This window comes from Hordeum vulgare, chromosome 4H (assembly GCF_904849725.1).
Source record: "Hordeum vulgare subsp. vulgare chromosome 4H, MorexV3_pseudomolecules_assembly, whole genome shotgun sequence".
Taxonomy (NCBI): domain Eukaryota; kingdom Viridiplantae; phylum Streptophyta; class Magnoliopsida; order Poales; family Poaceae; genus Hordeum; species Hordeum vulgare.
The window spans coordinates 130,194,494-130,207,345 of NC_058521.1; positions in this window are offsets into that span (position 1 = coordinate 130,194,494).

Here is a 12,852-nt window from a genome sequence, read left to right on the forward strand (position 1 = left end):
GTCATTCCTCAAGGGCCCAGAAACGATCATGACCTTGACCAGTGATCATGATTACCCGAAAATCCTGAAGGACATGATGAAGCACATTCACCTTGAAGGAGATGCAGTCTACCAAGGCTACCCATTCATGGAAAGTGGAGTAGAATTTTGGTACGTGGAAGTACACCTACACCCTATGAAAGGAGTTTGTCCAAAGACTATGGGGCAATACTTTTTCATTTCACGTGTACCACGAGCAACCTTCTTTGATGCTGTTCGTGAAGCTGCCATGGAAGCCATATGTCAGATCGGAGAAATCCTTGAAGCAAGACTCCGTCATACCCAGGAATACCTGAGTGAAGTACGTGCGGAGATGATGGAGATGAAGCTCAGGACCACCATGATGAAGCAAAAGATGGATGATTTCAAGGAGCACCTCGGAAAGTTCCAGTGGAACTGAAGTACCTCCAAGAGAGGCAGATGAATAAAGTTGGCAGAAATGCTCGACCATACCGAACTATGTGGATGGCAGCATTTGTAATAGAGTACTTTTGAATTGGAGTTTTTGATAAGAAATTAAGGATGTAATAAAGGATTGATTATGAAATGCATATGATTTATGGAAGAAGCTATCAGCAAACGTTTTTCTTAGGAGCATACGTAAACCCGAGAGTTGAGAAGATACGATAGATGTTTTGTTCAGTTTGCAGAACCAATGGATTATCTGAACTTCGTTCGTGGACAAGAGAAATTCTGCAACGCTTGTGAGGATGCCCTAGTGTTAGAATGCGAGATTCGCTAAACCTTATACAGAGAAATGATTTGGGTGCGGAATGGATTGATCACCATGACGACTTACTCTTATCATTTATCTTGCTATTCGGAATGGTAAAATCTGAGAGACTTACCCATATAGAAAGACGACGTTCTTTGAAGCTTTTGTTTAAGCCTTAGAATGGTATGATGAAAGCCGCACGTACATGGCACTTGTTGTCACGCGTAGGAAATTTTACGGTGAGGATGAAACCAACACCCCTCTCTCTGCAGAATAACCACAAATGGTAGACCACCATGAGAACCATCGATATGTTATTTAGAATTGATCACGAGACTGTCAGTTAAGAAGACCCAGTGACGGAAGAAGCTCATATCAACGGGAGAGCATCACCAAAGGATTTAATATGAAGACTGTGCGATGTCAGTTGCCAAAACCCCAGAGGATCGTAAAAGCCTTTTGAGGGACCAATACCTCTCATTTTAAGTGTGGTAGCATCCCACCTTGCCGGGGATTGGATTTGTTAGAAGACCCCCAAATCCTAACCTTTCTTTCTAGCCTCTTCGAATCTCGAGGACGAGATTCATTTTAAGTGTGGTAGTTTGTAACATCCCAAAATTATAAATTTTGGAATGTTAATATAATTATTAGATTGATTGTTTGTTTGTTTGCTGAGTGATTGAAACTTGTGTGAAATTTGAAACTTTTTGGAACTTTTGAATGAGAGGGAATAAAATGACTTCCCCCTTCTCCGATGAATTCAAATTAAAGCTTTTAAAAGCAACGAGAGAAGATGACATGACTTCTTCAATTATACAGAATTTGAACGGAGATAATTCCGTTGAATTCTTTTGCTTTTCCATTTTTCCATCGCGCGAGAAATGTCCGGAGAAAACTCTCTTGCACGCAAGAGAGAGAGAGCGGAGGAAAATGACACTCCAAAACTGCGGGCAATTTATTGGAGTGGAGATAATATGACTTCTCCCCTGTCGAATTAAAGTGCATAATGTTTCGAATATTATTTGAAGTTATCTCACTAGGTCTGAAAACTTTATAATCTTTCAAATTAATTTAGTGGGGTTTTTAAATGTGCTTTGTGTGGCCTATTGCATAAAAGCTATTTTCAAAAGTTTGCATTAGGAGGAACAAGGTTTCCTTTAGTATTTATTAGGGGATTTATTTATATATATATATATATATATAAATCTATATGTATATATAAATATATATATATTGCTATATGCGTATGCATTTTTTTATATACATATGTATATTTTTGTGTACGTATATCATTATTTTTATTTTTTCTGTTTGTTTTTCTTAAAAAAAAGGGAACCGGCCAGGCCGAGCCAAAGGGCTCAGCCCAGCCATGCACCACGAGCCCCATGCACCACGAGCCCCATGCACCACGTGCACCAGCACGCCACCTGGGATCAAATCCCATCTCCTGCTCGAGCCCTCCCTCTCCCACGTCTCTTTCCTTTCTTTTCTCCTCTCCTTCCTTCTTCTCCCAGCAGCCCGAGACCTGCACCACCACGCAGCGATTTCTTTCCCAGTACTCCCTCTCCTCCTTCCTTTCTACTCCCTCCACCCAGCCTATATATACCCCCCCTCGGCCGCCCCTCCCAACCCTAGCCCCGCCGCCTCCACGAGCCGCTGCCGCCACGAGCCCTCGCCGGTGCAGCAGCAGCTGCAAGCTACTGCACCCACGGCTCGCCCTGGGAAACAGCCCCCCCGAGCTCCCTTCGCTCCCCCCGCGCCTCCCCCTCGGGGGAGCACACCGCCGTCACCTCCCCGAAGCCCTCCACCGCCCCGGAGACCTCTCCTCCCTCGCCGGCCAGCCCCTCGCCAGTGCAACTCGCTGCCCAGCAGGTAGGTATCTCTCCATCTCTCTGTAATTGCATGCATCCTTTCTTAGCACTTAGATCTCCATGCAATGGTCCAGATTAGATCTTTTGTACCTCTTCGGTTTATCCCAGAAAACCAGTGGTTTATTTTCCACTTATGACTTTAGCCAGTAGACTTTGCTAGAGCTCGGCTGTTTGCCCGAAGCGTTGAAACAAACAAGTCCGCAGCCGCTAGCAATTGACCACGTGTACCCCTTTGTAGTACTAGTTAACTTCAGTTTTTTCCGTCAAAATTGCAAAAACAGCAAGTTTCAATCTTGTTTTGGCCACAACTTTTGATCCCGAAGTCCAATGACTTTGATTCTTTTTCCAGTAGCTCACAAATTTCCTGTAGTTTCTAAAAACATATAATTTGTCTATGTTTGAAATTTTTAAATATAAGTTAGATCAGATTTAGTTCAAACCTTGTTTTGCCTATTCCAGGAGTTTAAAAATAGCTTTTAATTTGATTCCTTTTGGTACTGATCACTAGTGATCTTATGTATCAGTGGTAATATTTTCAGATTTGTTCGCGTATCTTAACTCATTATTTCATGTGAAACAATTTCTATTTCACCGCTTTTAGGATTTCGGCTAATTCATTTTCTACTTTTGTTTTAAAATATTTCCTTTATTATTTGAGAAACATTATTATTGTTTTGTTTATGTTAGTTAATAGTATTTTTGCAACAAGTCTTTATTTTATGTTTATTTGTTTTCATTAAATCAATTCTAGCTCCGTAGTAACGTGCACCGTTGTTTCAAATCCCGTTTGGGAATGCTTTCAAAAAGTTTTGTGAAAAATACTTTATTTTATCTTAGTTAAACTTATAACTTAGTTCTTTGTTATTATTTTCTGTTAGACAAAACTATTTAGTGTTTGACGTAGTAGAAAACTCCCTAGTCTTATTTGAAGTTTCTTTCGGATTTCTATTCGTTCTCTCTTTTGTTTGATTGCTAGAATGATTGCTAGTATGTGTGCTTATGTGGATGATATGTTTGTTATATAGATTTCATCAGAGAGTGACGAGTAGTCTATCAAGTTATTTTCTCGAGAAATTCTTCTTCGTCAACATCACAGGCAAGTCACTTTGATCATACTATCACCTATGTTTTATGCATCGTAGTTCTACCATCCTATGCCCATTTGGATGCTGCCTAGGTACTTGGAAATCTTAGTATAAGTTGTAGTATCATGTGGTAGGAACACAACAACCCCGATACTTGGCCCCGGGACGACAATTTCTTAATGCTATGCTTGAGTAGACGGGTTATCGGTTGAGTGTATACCACGAGTGATGCGAGGTTGATATAATAATCAAGACCGGACTAAGACAAGATTTTCAAGACCTCGGACGCAATGCAACACTGGGTGAAGGACGGTTGATCGGCTCCCTGGAGAACCCAATGGATGCCCGGGATGCTGGAGAGGCCATGTCATCCTGCAGAAAGCTTCACCCAGGCTCAAAGAGACGGATGCATATTTTCAAGACCCAAGGCTTACCTGCACAACCACAAGTCATTATGGGCTCTGGCTTGGTTGGACAACGCGGCGACTCTGGACAGGCGGTGCTAGCAGATGTAGACGAACGGTAGGAATGGATGGGCACCGACAGGGATTCAGAGGGACCCGTTGAAAGACCATGTTTTGATCATCCGGTCTTCAAACACCCTGAAGTGCGAGGACAAACACGGAGGCGATCAAATCTTGTGGGGAACGTGTGCAAAACTCTGCAGAGTACTCAAACCTAATCGATTAGCCGTGTCCACGGTCATGGACGACTTGAGCCAAAGGAACTGAAGTTATCTGGATTTCTCAACACCATTAAATATATTTGATGAGGGTAATTAATGACAACTCGGGTACGAGAACTGGTTGGCGGAGCCATCTTGTTAACAACCAACAAAGTAGTAACATTTTGCTTTTAGCCCTCTCTTGTTGTAGGAGAAAAAATTGCTTTACGCTAAAAACTTATAGCCCCACCTGCCATATAAGCATATAGTATAGATGATTACTTTTCACCCCTCTCTTATGTGACTTGCCGGCATATTTAATATGCTGACCTACACGGCTGCAACGTCTCATGTTGCAGATATTTTTCTTCGACGAGTAAGAGTACGATTCAGGGTTACGGTCTACACTCCACTTGCCGTTGGTGTTTATTGGGACTCCGCTCCCTTGACTGCTTCCGCTGAGATATTTAAGGTATATATCAGTTTTACGCTATTTACATGTGATTGCACTTTGATATATACATTGATGTACTGTGTGTGCCAGCATACTGATCCAGGGATGGCACAGATACACAGAGGCTTGACTCGTCTTGAGTCGGGTCGCTACAGCGGGGGGGGGGGGGGAGTTGGGGAGCGAGGGAGGGTTCGACTAGGGTTTGGCCGCGGTGGGCTGTGGCCTTGCCGGCTGGGCCACTAGGCCCAGTTGGGCGAGGGGGTGGGGGGAGGGTGGTTTAAATACTTTCTTTTTATTATTAATTCTAATTTAGTTACTTTCATAATTTATTATATAAACTTTTAATTCTTGCTTTTATGTATTTATTTTCATTTACTATATTTCTTTACTCTATTTTATTTAAAGCTCCACTTCTAAATATATTGGGATTACCAATATTTCCAAAAGTGCTTGATTCATTTTTATACTTCGCTATGTAATCTTTATAACTCCACGACGTTTTTATTTCAACAACATATAATCTTTTCTCGTTTGACTTAATCTCAAGGCTTCGAATTTTGATTCGGTTTAAACCAACTTGACAACATTGTTATAATCCATGATAACGTGGCATCATTAGCGCGGGATCACTGTCGCTTAATTACAATCATCACTGTAGCAATAGTCGAGGATGTCACAATTCTCCCCTACTAACAAGAATTGTCGTCTCGGGAATTAAGAGGTAGAAGGAAAGAGCCCGGGGTATTCATCACGAAGATGATCCTCGCGTTCCCAAGTGGCTTCATCTTCAGAATGATTTGACCACTGCACCTTGAGGAACTTGGTGACTTTGCAATGAGTCTTACGTTCAGCTTCGTCGAGAATGCGAACCGGATGCTCTTTATAAGAGAGGTCTTGTTACAGCTCAAGCATATCATGATCCACTGCTCGAATAGGATCCTTGAAGCAGCGGCGGAGGTGAGAAACATGGAAGACATCGTGAACCTGAGAAAGGTTCGCCAGCAGTTCCAATTGATAAGCCACTCTCCCACGCCTTTCGAGAATAGTGAAAGGACCAATATAACGAGGAGCTAACTTGCCCTTGATCCCGAAACGGTGTGCACCTCTCATTGGTGTGACACGAAGATAAGCCCTTTCGCCAGGTTGATAGACCATATCTTGATGACGACGGTCATACTGACTCTTCTGACGAGACTGAGCAGCCTTCAGATTCTCATGAATAATGCGGACTTGATCTTCGGCATGTTGAATAATATACGGACTGAAGAGTGATCGTTCCCCAGTTTCTGACCAATTCAAAGGATTTCGACACCTTCGTTCATACAATGCTTCGAAAGGGGCCATCTTCTGACTAGCTTGATAGCTATTGTTGTAAGAGAACTCGGCATACGGGAGAGATTCCTCCCATTTCTTACAGAATGGAATGACACAAGCCCGAAGCATGTCCTCGAGAATTTGGTTGACTCGTTCAACTTGTCCCTGGGATTGAGGATGAAATGCAGTGCTGAAGGACAGATGAGTCCCCATAGCCTTCTGAAAACTTTCCCAGAATTTTGAAGTGAACAAGCTGCCACGGTCCGAACTGATTACCAACGGAATACCGTGAAGTGAAACAACTCTTGACATATAAAGATCTGCCAGCTGACTAGCATTAATCGTTTCTTTGACGGCCAGGAAATGTGCAACTTTGGACAACCGATCAATGACGACAAGAATAGCATCATTACCTTTCTGAGATCTGGGAAAACCAGTGACAAAATCCATTTCAACATGGTCCCATTTCCACTCAGGAATAGAGATAGGTTGCAGAGTTCGAGCAGGCTTTTGATGTTCTGCTTTGATACGCAGGCATATATCACATTCTGCCACATAGCATGCAATGTCTTGTTTCATATTGGGCCACCAGAATCTTTGTCGGATGTCTTGGTACATCTTGGTACTACCCGGGTGAATAGACAATGGTGTGTCATGAGCTTCTTCCATCACCTTCCCGGTCATCCTGAGATTTTCCTTCTTATTTGGGACGAACAGGCGACCTTGAAATACAAGGCGCCATCTTTAGCAACATGAAAAAGGAGGGTTTACCCTTCGCAATATAGCTCTTAATCCTGTCGACATCATCGTCAAAGCCTTGCAGATTCTTTATGGAGCTCAAAAGATCTGGTTCAACCACTAGGTTACTAAGGGAACCCTGATTAACAACACGAAGGTTCATCTTTTGACATTCTTCAGGAGGGGGAACAAGGTAACCCTAAGGAACGATATGGAGGTTTAGCTTACGGAATTCCTCTTGCAAACGATCGTGAACCTTATGAACCTTGAGGTGGTTGCAGTATGACTTGCGACTCAAGGCATCAGACATTACGTTAGCCTTGCCAGGGGTATATGATATACTACAGTCAAAATCTGCTATACGCTCCATCCATCTTTGTTGACGTAGATTCAGCTCCGGTTGAGTGAACAAGTATTTCAGACTTTGATGGTCGGTGTAGATTTCACAACGATTACCGACAAGGTATTGTCGCCATTCTTTCATTGCATGAATAACTGCGGCAAGCTCGAGATCATGAACTAGGTAGTTCTCTTCATGAGCACGCAGTTGACGTGAAGCATAAGCAATCACCTTGCAATCCTGCATCAGGACACAACCTATTCCTTGACGAGAAGCGTCACAGTATATGACGAAATCCCTTTTCGTATCCGAGGAGCAAGTACTGGAGCGGATGTCAGTTTGTCCTTGTGTGCCTGCAAACTTTCCTGACATTTATCAGTTCTCTCATACTTAACACCTTTGTGAAGCAGGTTGGTTAAGGGCTTCACAATCTTGGAGAAGTTCTCGATGAATCGACAGCAATAGCTGGCGAGTCCGAGAAAACTTCTTACTTGCTTGACATTCTTCGGGGGAGTCTAGTCAAGAATAGCTTGAATTCGTTCGGGGTTGACTGCAATACCATCCTTGGAAATCACATGACCAAGGTAGGTCACTTCGTCTAGCCAGAATTCACATTTGGAATACTTCGCATAAAGTTTATGCTCCCGAAGCTTATCCAGTACAAGACGAAGATGTTCGGCATGTTCCTCTTTATTCTTCAAAAATACCAGAATATCATCCAGATATACCACGATGAATTTGTCGAGGTAGTCCATGAATATATAATTCATCAGCCGAGAGAAGGTTGCCGGTGCATTGGTTAAGCCGAAGGACATGATGGTGTACTCGTATGATCCATAACGAGTAACAAAGACGGTCTTTGGAATATCCTCTTTGCGAACACGGATCTGGTGGTATCCCAATCTCAAGTCGAGCTTAGAGAAGACGGTGGAACGAGCAAGTTGATCATACAAGTCATTTATCCGAGGAAGAGGATATTTGTTTTGAATAGTGGCCTGGTTGATAGGATGGTAGTCTTGAACCAATCGATTTGTCCCATCCTTCTTCTTAACAAAGAGAGAAGGTGCTCCCCAAGCAGAGGAACTCGGACGGATGAAACCCAGACGAAGCGAGTTGTCAATTTCTTGCTTAAGTTCAAGGAGTTCATGTGGTGGCATTTTATAAGGACCCTTGGCGATAGGAGTGGTACCAGGTACAAAGTCAATGACAAACTCGACAGCTCGAGCAGGGGGAATCCCCGAAATTTCTTCTGGAAAGACATCTTGGAATTCTCGGACCACTGGAATGTTTTCAATCCCTTCAAGAGGCGACGCATTTAATGCATTCAAAGCATACAGTCGTGCCTCAGCATTACGGACGAGATGAGCATGGTAGCTTACTAATTCATCTGAAGGGTGTAGGAGGTGGACGGTTTTGGTGGTACAAACGATCGATGCCGTATGAGCTTTCAACCAGTCCATCCCCAGTATGAGATCAATGTTGGATGACTTTAGTAGGATGGGGTTGGCAATGAATTCTAATCCTTCAATTTCAACTGGAACATGGGGGCAAACCACAGAGGTTCGGCATTTGCCCCCAGGGGTGTTTACCACTATCGGGATGTTCATCTCTTCGCTCCTAATGGCATGCATGTATGCAAAAATTTCCGACATAAAGGAATGCGATGCTCCTGTATCAAACAATACAGAAGCAGGTACTGAGTTAACGAGAAGTGTACCCATCACGGTAGCAGGCTGGTCTTGAGCTTGACCCATATAAATGTTGTTGGCCTGACCACGAACATAAGCAGGCTTAGCGTTGAAGTTGCGGTTCTGGTTGTTGCCACTGCCAGTTGAGGCAGTGTCAGCTGATTCGGATTCTGCCTGCAGTCTCTAGCACGGTGACCTGGACGGCCAGACTTGAAGCACAGCCCGTCCTCAGGACGGGAAGGAGGAACTCGTGGTGGTGGTGCTGGAAGCCTCGGCTGCCTAGGTGGTGGAGGAGGCAGGCGAGGTGCAGCATAGGACGGCCTCAGAGCAGGAGCAGGTGCATGGTACATGTTGTTGGGAATCCAGATCTTCAGCTTCAGTGTAGATGAGCCCGAAGATGAGCCCATGTCACAGTTGCGCTTGCTGCTATCCTTGTATTCCTGCAGAGCAGTCTCAACCTGAATATCCTTGTTCACGAGGGTGGCGAAATCAGCATAGTCCTGAACGAGGAGTGTCAGCTTGATATCAGGGTGGAGGCCTTCACGGAACTTCTCCTGTCTGCGTGCATCAGTTGCAATGTCTTCTTCAGCATAGCGAGATAATTCCAGAAATTCCCGCTGACAAGCATCCACAGTCTTGTTGCCCTGGACCAGACTGCAGAACTCACGCTTCTTCCGGTCCATGATTCCCTAAGGAATGTAACGAGCACGGAAAGCAGCCTTGAACTCTGCCCAAGTGATGATAGTTCCATCGGGCTGAGAGCGCCTGTGGCTGTCCCACCATTGAGCAGCGGGACCCTTCATGAAGTAGGCGGCAAAGTTGACATAGCTCGCCAGGGGCACATTGGCAGACTCCAGCTCATAACAAATGTCATGGAGCCAGTCATCAGCATCAAGAGGCTGAGTTGAGCTGCGGTAGATCGTAGGGTTGAGGCGGCAGAAGTCTTGTAGTGTCACGCCTTGCAGTTGGTTCATGTTCGAACTTTGGAAATGATCCATGAGCCCTTGCATAAATTGGCGGTTCAGCTCAAACTGTTGGATCATCCCCGCCATATACTCAGGATGCGGGGGTGGTGCATCGTTGGCAGGGGCACGCGGGCGGCCAACTGGTCTAACCATCCTGTTAAATATTTAACACGGGTAGTTTAGCTTAAAGTAATTGCAAAGGCATCGCACGCATTCATGAAGTAATCAAGCATGATGAAAGGGAAATGCGATAGATACTCCACAGTAGTTGAGTTTGACATACAAACCCATACATAAGTTCGATTATAGACTAACGATTACAAATTTGAAATTTGGCAATAGCCTGGCCGCATTAGACGATACTCTGGACTTACTAGGCGGCACGCAGGCACGCGGTGGAAGAGTACCACAACGAGATATAGCGATAAGGCTACATCAACATCGGAGAGGACGAACGAATCCGGGTAGCTGGCGGTGATAGAAGGTAGGAATAGGACCCTGTGTCCCGTTGTGACTCTGATGAGGGCATCGCATCCAGTCGAGGAGCTGAGGTCCAAGTGCAGGGGTTCTACCCCCAACATCAGTCCACTCGAGAGCTGATGGTAGCTCTGTCCTGCTCGGCTCGCGGATGCGTATAGGGGGAACCCTCAGGCAGTGTGATGGCTCCAGCTCTGTCAACGCGTCGTAAAGACAAACGCGCGTAGCGTACAGCTCCACAGTCAGAGCTCGAAAAGCACGATCAAGTTCCTGAGTGTACTGCACCAGAACCCGCACGTCATAGCGACGCATCACGTAGGGGTCGCAGACAGCGACGTAGGATCGGTCACTGCGCTCCCGAACATCGGAAGCGTAGGCAGTGAGATCAGACCCAGTCTCATCCCCAGCAGGAGCATGCGGGATGTATCTGAAAGGGCTCTCCTCCAGGTGAGGGTACGCTCCACGGAGACGGGTGATGGCGATGTAGGCCGCATCATGGACGGCCATCTCGACCGACACTCCAATACCACAGAAGATGTGGCGCTCGAGGGTCTCACCGCCCATCTGGTCGAAGATGCGAACCTCAGCATGGTACTGGTACTGGTTGTACTCTCGGAAATCCTCGAACGCAGTGTACTGAGGGTACCAGCGATATCCCAGCCTGGTCAGGAGGTCAACCAAAATGGCCGGGAACCCAGTCGTCTCAGTGGCCTGTGTCAGGCACACGTGTTGTCTTGCGGGACGCATCTGAAAATAAGATTGACGGAGGTCAAATGACAGTGTGTGTAATATATATTCAGGAGAAAAGAGTAGATAGTCCAGCGCTCCGGGTCGATGTGATTACGAGAACCTAATGTTAGAGTTAGTAAAATCTTTGACCCGAAAGAGAAGAGAGAGTAGAGCGCAGAGTATAGGAAAGGAGTAAAAGATACTAATACCACCCAATTGAGATGTGGGCCCGTAAGCCACAACATGAGTGTTAGTAAAGTTTTTCAAACACTAGATTCAACTTCGGCCAAGGAGTTGGAAAGGGGGCTACCTACAGGCAGTCGGCTCTGATACCAACTTGTGATGCCCTCGGTTTAATCGTACGCTAATCATACACGCAAATGCGTACGATCAAACCCAAGGACTCACGGGAAGATTTCACAACACAACTCTAGACACAAATAAAACAATATCAGCTTCATATTACAAGCCAGGGGCCTCGAGGGCTAGAATACGGAAGCTCGATAAACAGACGAGTCAGCGGAAGCAACAAATATCTGAGTACAGACATAAAACATGGGGTGCCTTAGAGAAGGCTAGCACAAAAGATACAACGATCGAACGAGGCGAGGCGTCCTGCCTGGGAACCTCCTAACTACTCCTGATCATCAGCGGCCTCCACGTAGTAGTACGCACCGTCGGGGTAGCAGTCGTCGTTGGCGGGGACCTCCATCTCCTGGGCTCCATCATCTAGTCGCAGCAAACGGATCAAGGGGACAAGGGGGGAGCAAAGCAGCGGTGGGTACTCATCCAAAATCCAAAGTACTCGCAAGTCTAACATCAGAACTATTCTAAGTATGCATCAGTATCAAGAAGGGGGGGGGGTATATGTGGACTGACTGCAGCAATGCGAGAATAGAGAGAGAAGGCCTAGTCCTATCGAAGACTAGCATCTTCAGGTTCTTGCAGCAGTAGACGAGAATAGAACACATGCAAAACATTAATAGTCATATTGTTGCACCATTATTAAAGTGAAGTCACGCCCAATGATCCTCCCTCGACTCCCTGCGAGGAAGCAATCCCGAGGCAAACTAATTCCAGTTAAGTAACAATTGTAGTTGTATAACATCATGGCACAACTCCAAGTCGTCTTGTAACCGTGGACACGACTATTCGAATAGTTAATTTTCATCACTGTAGGGGTGCACCACATGTCCCGTCACACTCGATAACACTCTGGCCGGACACACTTTTCTGGGTCCTGCCCGTCCTCGGAATATCGACACGTCGCACCCCCACCTAAGACTAATCAGAGAGGCGAGCCCGCCGGTCTAACTCCTAAGCACAAAGGGTTCGTGGGCCCAGTTCCCCTTCGCGCTCCTGCACGTGGCGTGGGCGGCTGACGTCAGTCCTAGCATCCCTTAATCACAAGCGCGATGCATCTCAGGACCACTCAGGCGCGCGCCGCTACATTGCTGACATCTGAAAAGCTTCCGATGATACCGCGACGCCGAGTACCCATAATTCTTCCCGCGTAGCCGGTTAGTGCGAAAAGGTCTCCGACCAACCCAGATCAAATACCCAAATCCATTAATATTTTAATTAGGCCAACAACACAGTCTCGCGGGAATCCACCCGTCTTACATCTTATCACCAATGATCCCAGTAACATGGTTGAGTAACTGTGTGGTTGTAACATCGGGGGTAATCCGAGGTATCACCCTCGTTGGATTCCGAATGATGTATCCGTCAAGGTGGGCTTAGAGGAATCACCCTTGGGGGTCCCACACTTGA